General features: G+C 37.5%; 1 protein-coding gene across 7 annotated transcripts in view; it reads right to left on the bottom strand.

Moving 5' to 3' along the window:
- Positions 1-1,278: 1,278 nt before the first annotated feature.
- TCF12 (transcription factor 12) overlaps positions 1,279-6,000 on the bottom strand; it is a 273,710-nt gene continuing 268,988 nt past the window's right edge. For all 7 annotated transcript variants that reach the window (XM_040342741.1, XM_040342743.1, XM_040342744.1 and 4 more), the window contains one exon: positions 1,279-3,385. The gene's annotated coding sequence lies outside the window, so the exon portion shown is untranslated. The remainder of the gene's footprint in view (positions 3,386-6,000) is intronic.

Genomic DNA, 6,000 nt, shown 5'->3' with positions numbered 1-6,000 from the left:
TACTCTGCTTCCATTGCGTATGACTATTACCTGGGTCTTAAGCACATTTTCATCCGTGTACGGTTCCCAAGGTATTACTGACATTGCACTGATCCAAATACACTATATTGATAGGAGTCAGCGAAGAGTCAACTGCAGAGTTTGAAGTAAATAAGAACTAGTTAAGAATACAATTTCTCCATAAATAAGAAGAGGTCCATCATATCAGGACACTAGCAGAACAAAAACGAAGATGTCATGAAGTGGGTTATGGGATTTAGGGGTACGCTCAAGGGGGGCACATCCAAAAGCTTTGCCAGTGTCAAATCACCTGGAGGTAGCAGCCTATAACCCAGGGTCTATGAATATCCAGTCTGTGTCCTGTGCCATAAAAGTAAGCTACATATATACTCATTAAGATTAAAAGATAATACAGGAGGAACGTTAACATTTCTACTTTCATCCATCTTGTGAATGTTAAGCCAAACACAGACCTCACATCAGTTATTTAAGCTTTATGAACAGCTGCCATTGTATATAATGGACTACCTCTTTCCCTGCAAGCAGACACATTATATGCTGTGGCAGAGAGTGGATACATGGTCAGCCAACAAGACTTAAGAAAGTAAAAAGCTGCCTGGCCTGATGTAGACCCAAATACTTAGAACTGGATATTCATCAGATCTGAGGTCTCTGTTTGAGCATATATATATATTTTTTTCAATATTTTTATTTATTTAAATAGGAATAAATTTACATCTAAGTAGACAGTCATGAGATGATTGCATATCTAAAAACATAAAAATGTTAAATATACATTTTAAATAAAAAATATTGTACAGAAGGGGTGATTTCATGTGTCCTTTAAAGTCATTAAGGTGTTAAAAATGTATTCAACAACCACAATTGTCTCTTCATTGAATTTCCATGGATTGCTAATCAACCTAGGGTATACCATACTGTAGCAATAGGCTTCTTGTAAAAGAGAAAAGGGGATAAAGAGGAGAAACTTGGTGAGGTGGTGCTAGAGAGGAATAGGGATTGGGAGGGTGTTGGAATGTGGGGATGACCAACTCTCCAAGATCTGGTTTTGGGGCATGTTTCCTGTTCACATCATAAAAGTGTAGCTCATACACTTTAGCCAGCCTTGCCTCAGAGATGCCCGAGGCATATTTTGTTTAAAGGAGGAAGCAACAGGAGGAAATTGAGATTTGGCTTTTTGAAAGTGCAATACTCCCTTAGCAGAAGACATTAAAAATTACTTTGCTAAAAGTAAAATAAAATTTCCAATAAACCAAATTTAAAAAAGATGGCACATTTATTGCTACATAAATGTTATATACATATTGTGTTTCTGTTACACTGACAGAAAAAAATTTGAACTTCTTGCTGCTGGTTGAAAGTTATCAACAATACGTTGAATTTGACACAGGGTACAAATCTGCAATAGACCAACAATGAAAATTGTAGAACAAGATGATTAGCAATTCATCTTGGACAAGTAGCTCTTACAATACTCCATAGGTACTACACGGTATGCTAGGACCCTACTATGTTCTTAAAATGCTATTGTAAATTTTTGATATTAATGAACAGGTTACAGTAAATAACCCTACATTTTTACTACCTAATATAGTAAAATAAAGTAAGAAACTTTTTACTGAAAACTTTTTCGATTTCAAAAATCTAGAAAGAGTAATATTTAGAATTCAAGAAATTTTCTTACAAGATTATTGTATAAAAGACTAACTACAGTGAAAAATAAGCCAAATGTTTTTTCTTTCTATTTTATGAAGGAAAGCTTCTGGGCATACTGCAAAGTCTAACATAGCGAAACAAAAAATGTAAAAAGAAAAAAAAAAAGAGAAAAAGAAAAGAGGAAAAAAAAGGAGCAAAGAAGAAAAAAGGCCAGGCAGTGGCACGTGATCCACTCTCGCATATCAAAAGCAACAATGTCTGTTTAGATGATAAATACTGAAATAAAGAACAAGGCCACAGATCTAGTCCCATGATGCCAGATACACAGATAAGTAAAAGGTTATATCCAATAACTTAGTTATTCATGTTGTAAGGGACCAATAAAATATATTTTCCCATCAAAAAGAAAAAATATTTTGTTCTGTGCAGTTTTCTGATACATTTGGAATTTTTTTTGTTCAAACCAGGATCCAGCTCTGATTTCTCTTGTCCATGGTCACTGCAGTGGAAGACTGTATACATGGAAGTTTTGGAAGGGACTGACACAGTTTGAAAATATTTTATATCATAACATAATGGATCAGAGATTCCGCTAAAACTGCTGGCTTTTTTCAGATGATTACATTCTATTCCTTCTTGTCATGTTTTAACTTTAACTAGAATTTGTGTTTTAATGGTGACCATTGCTCTTGGGTTTCATTGTACATTTAGATTTGTTCATGCATCAGGCCATGGTATATTTACCATATTCACTGCCTGAAAAAATCATATCTGTACTTTACATTTGTGCTTACAGCTAACACCTTGGTGTCCTACAGGTTGAAGATACTGCATGGGACAAGATGATGGTCCGATATGTTACATTAACCCCTTCAGATTACAGTTCTGTTTCATCGTGAAGTTTAGGGATTTTTTAATTTATCAGCAAAACAAATAATCCAGAAAAATACGGTGGAAAATCACTTAGGAAGCTGCGAAGTCACAGCACTGCTCCAGTCTTAATCTTCTCTAGGACAGTAAATTAGTCAAAGTATGGATTTTGAGGCTACCTATGACCATAACTGCTTAGATTATCAGAGAACGACAATAAAAAAGAAAAAAAAAAAAAGAAAGCTATACCAAGGAATATTTTCCTGTGGAAGGAAAACACTATGTATATGGCAAAAGGAGCGGAAATAAAAATCCATTTCCATTCCTTCTTTAAGACACTAATAGGTATGCTGGGAATGCTAAAGGGTCACAGGTTGCCACTGTTTGTATTCTCTATATGAGAAAAGTTCTAACAAATGCTGGCATCAACTGAAATCTTTACCACTTTCAGCCCAACTTTTCCCTTTTTTATATGTAGACCTTTACAACAGTTCCTTAATAAATAAAATTTGTAGATACAATGCATTTGTCAATTCAGTTTAGGCACAAGGCAGCTTCCACGATGTGTGGAGATAGTAGGACAGTCTGATTGTGCAGGAACGACACACTGAAACAGTAAGATATGTTCACATGTGGGCTGAATACGAGCAGATTTCAACTTCTGATGCAGATGTTCCACATTTGCTTTCATCAGTTTGCGTGTTGGGCATCTTGATTCAAGTCCCCCCAAATTCTTCATTTTCTCCTTATCCTGTCAGATTTGTGTCGTCGATATGCTAGTTTGTGTGTCCTTCTGATGAGAACACCCTCTATATATACTATCCATAGTGTGGGAGTCCTGAAAGAGAACAAAGATCAATATAAATATTCCCAAAGTACTATTTTTAACTTGTTTTTTCATAGCTTAACAAGTTACTTAAAGTGGAACTTCATGCAAAAGGGGAAGATCCACTCCTCCTCAACTTTTGGCACTTTTTTTGTGGGGGGGGGGGGATTGGGCTACCTAGTTTTGACAAGTTACTGCTCCCATGGTGATCCGAGCAGAAGTTTGGTCCCTCTCCCTGCCCACAACCTTCTAGGACATGTCACAGGTCCTAGGAGGCTGTAGGACTATTCACAGGGTGTAGCCTGGCCTGCGCATGCATAGTGAAAAGCCAGCAGAAGAGCCACAAGGAGTTACAGCGCCTTCCCACAGTTAACATGCCGGCGCCAGAAATCTGAAGACCAGCAAAGCACTGGTCCGGGTGAGGACAGCACTGGATCCCTGGACAGGTGGTTGTTTATTAAAAGTCAACAGCTAAAATTTTTGTAGCAGCTGACCTTTAATTTTTAGAAACCAGGCTGAAGAACTGCTTTAAAAACGTTCAGAGTAAACCATAAAATGAAACCTGCAGCCAAAAAACAAGCAACAATTCAAAGATATCACAGGAGAAGTTTACCATGAGAGAAATATAGGGCTTTTCATTGCTTGCCACCTTTGGAAATGCATGTCAGCTGGGTCTTGTGCCAACTCGCTAACTTTAATACTTTATGTCACTGATCTAGGACAGCTAATCAAAAGCATTTAAAGGCAGTCAGTATGGCAATCAAGCAACTAGAATTTTCAAAAGAAGGACCCTAGAAACAGCATAGTCAAAATAAAAATAACAGCTTATTGCAAAGTTATGATAGTTAAACTGGTTCTAAAGTCAGAAGGCTTTTTATCTTTATTCATTCTAAGCATGAAGGTAAAAAGCCTTCTGTGTGCAGAACTCCCAACAGACCTTACATGAGCTCCCTCCGATCCAGTGATGTTCACGATAGCCTCAGCTGTCCCTGGATTCTCCCTCCTCATTGGCTGGGACAGCAGCGGGAGCCCATTGGCTATCACTGCTTTCAATTCCAGCCAGTGAGCCAATGAGGAGCGAGCAAAGCGTAGTGGCTTGGAAGAAAGCATGCAGCGGTGCCCCCAGGGTAAGCAGTTTTCTTTGGGGGCACTGCTCGAGGGGGAAGGAGCCAGGAGCTCTGGCGGGGGGACCCAAAAAGAGGAAAATCTGAGCGTCTCTGTGCAAAACCACTGCACAGAAAAGGTAAGTATAACATATTTGGTATTTAAAAAACAAAAAAAAACAAAGCTTTAATTCCACTTCAAGCAGTTTCACAAAGATTTCATGAGACATCCTCTTAATTCCAAGCCAACTATAAGCCAGTCAAACCCAGGTGTAAAACCTGTTGAGGCATAATGCCCAGGGAACCCATTCAACTCAAAATCCTGCAAAAATGCATTCCTGCAATAAGCTGGAGTGAATGCTGGCAAGATTGTGAGCACCCAGCTTTCCCAGGAGGCAGTGATGAGGCAAGGTGCCATTAACCACTCCACAAGAAAGTGTCAGAAGCAAAGGCCGATTTATTTTTTATTAGCTTTTTTTTTTTAAACTGTCAAAATGAAAATTATTTTTGTATTTTGGGGTGTATGATATAATAGTATAACAGACCTATAACTTTTATCTGTTTAAAGTGAATCTGAACTGGTGTAAAACATTTCTAACTACCGGTTAGCTTTCAAATCAAGCCATCTTGGATCAAAGACCTTAGCTGTACACAAGTCCTTGACTTTTGCTCAAGTCAAGATTAAGCCCTAACCCCTTCATGGTATTTAGTCTAACTCCCTGCCACTCCACTGTCAAATGGCAGAGCCACTGCTGCCCAAAGTTATTCTGGCATTAGATGGTTGAATGAAAGGAGGGAGGACTTTAAACTTTGGCAAATGCTGTTGGTGTATATACAGCCTATGATCCAAGGGAGCTCTATTGAGATTGATTTTAAGACCAACACAGGCACTTGAAGACACAAGAAAACGCTTCAGTGCAGTTATGCAGTTTAGACAACAATCAGGTTCACTTAAAAAATTCAGTTAACCCAGCAACTTTCCAAAGAGTCCCAGGATAAACCATCTCCCCCACTCTCTTTACAGCTGTATTATTTTGATAACTAAATATTTCATTTTAGGTTGCTTGCAATGTCTTTCTGTTAACCTGTTCATTCACATTAGATGAGATTTCACACGTTTAGCTGCATTTTCATTGCTAGCAAACGCATGGTTTGGAAGCGGTTTTGTTCACACCAGTATACTGCACTGAGCTGTGATAGGTAAAAAAAAAAATATATATATATATATATATATATATAAAACACACGGTAAGGTATATTATATTTACTTGTTTTAAACTTTGTTTTCCCCATTTCTTCCAGGTTTATGGCCTAGGCCAAAATGTCACTTGGGAATCTACATGGGCACTTTTCTTTTTTCTTTCCCTCTACCGCCTTTTAAGCCATTTTTTTTTATTATTTAAAAAAATGCTTTTTCATTTATTTTAATGGTTTACTTTCTCTTTTAACAATTTAATGTGTGAGGTAAGTTTAAATCAAGACAGTACATTGTATAATACAAGCCTCACTTACTAAAGTTCAATA

This window comes from Rana temporaria, chromosome 3 (genome assembly GCF_905171775.1).
Source record: "Rana temporaria chromosome 3, aRanTem1.1, whole genome shotgun sequence".
Taxonomy (NCBI): Eukaryota; Metazoa; Chordata; class Amphibia; order Anura; family Ranidae; genus Rana; species Rana temporaria.
Note: the sequence above shows the minus strand (reverse complement) of the source record. Positions and strands in the feature narration are given on the sequence as shown.